Raw genomic sequence first — 1,302 nt, forward strand, 5'->3', positions numbered from 1 at the left:
CACACACACACACACACACACACACACACACACACACACACACACACACACACACACACACACACACACACACACACACACAACACACACACACACACACACACACACACACACACACACACACACACACACACACACACACACACACACACACACACACACACACACACACACACACACGTACACACGCATGCACGGTCTGCAGAAATCGAATTCAATTTCGAGGGTCGAGCGTAGTTTTGAGATGGAGTTGCTAGCCGCTGCTATGATCGCACTCATATATAATACAGTCATGTAGCTATAGTTATATATGGTGTATCTGTACTTATATATAGTCATGTAGCTGGAGTTTTTTTAATTTTTTTAATTTTTTTAAATATTATTCTTTCCAGATTTTACACAAGTACATATATTTACACATATAGCTGATCAAATATGTAGACACATACAGGATTTCAACACTAATAAGAACATATTCAAAGCATATTTTGGATCATATTCAAAAATTTGGGAAGATTACAAGTGCGGACTACACTAGATAAAGTTACCAACAAAATGCAGTAAGATGTATACATTACATTATAGTAAAGAAGCAAATTATAGGCGGTGAATTATAATTAGTTATAATGCAGCTGTAGTTATACATGGTTGTGTATCTGTAGTTGTCATGTATTTGTACATACATGTATAAACATTTATGTATCTGTAAACATGTATGGTTGTATCTGTAATTATATGTAGTTATGTATTTGTACTTATTTATATATAGTTATGTATCTCTACTTGTATATAGATTTGTATGTATAGCAGCTATACATATATCTATAGTTAAGAATGGTTATCAGGAGTGTATAATAGGGATCCCTATTATACACTCCTGATGGTTATGTATTTATAGTTATATGGCTGTATACAGTTGTTATACGGTTTATTGTTGTATATAGTTGTATATAGTTGTATATAGATGTATATAGTTGTATATAGTTGTACATTGTTGTATATTGTATATAGTTGTACATTGTTGTATATTGTATATAGTTGTACATTGTTGTATATTGTATATAGTTGTACATTGTTGTATATTGTATATGCTTTACGTATAACGGTATACATAGCGTCGGTTGCCTCGCTCGCTGCTGCTAATGCTGCTGCTGCTGCTGCTGCTACTGCTGCTGCTGCTGCTGCTGCTACTGCTAGTACTACCACTACTGCTACTGCTGCTGCTGCTGCTGCTGCTGCTGCTACTACGGCTGCTGCTACTACGGCTGCTGCTACTGCTGCTACTGCTGCTGCTACTTCGGC

Source organism: Priapulus caudatus, unplaced genomic scaffold (genome assembly GCF_000485595.1).
Source record: "Priapulus caudatus unplaced genomic scaffold, Priapulus_caudatus-5.0.1 Scaffold1146, whole genome shotgun sequence".
Taxonomy (NCBI): domain Eukaryota; kingdom Metazoa; phylum Priapulida; class Priapulimorpha; order Priapulimorphida; family Priapulidae; genus Priapulus; species Priapulus caudatus.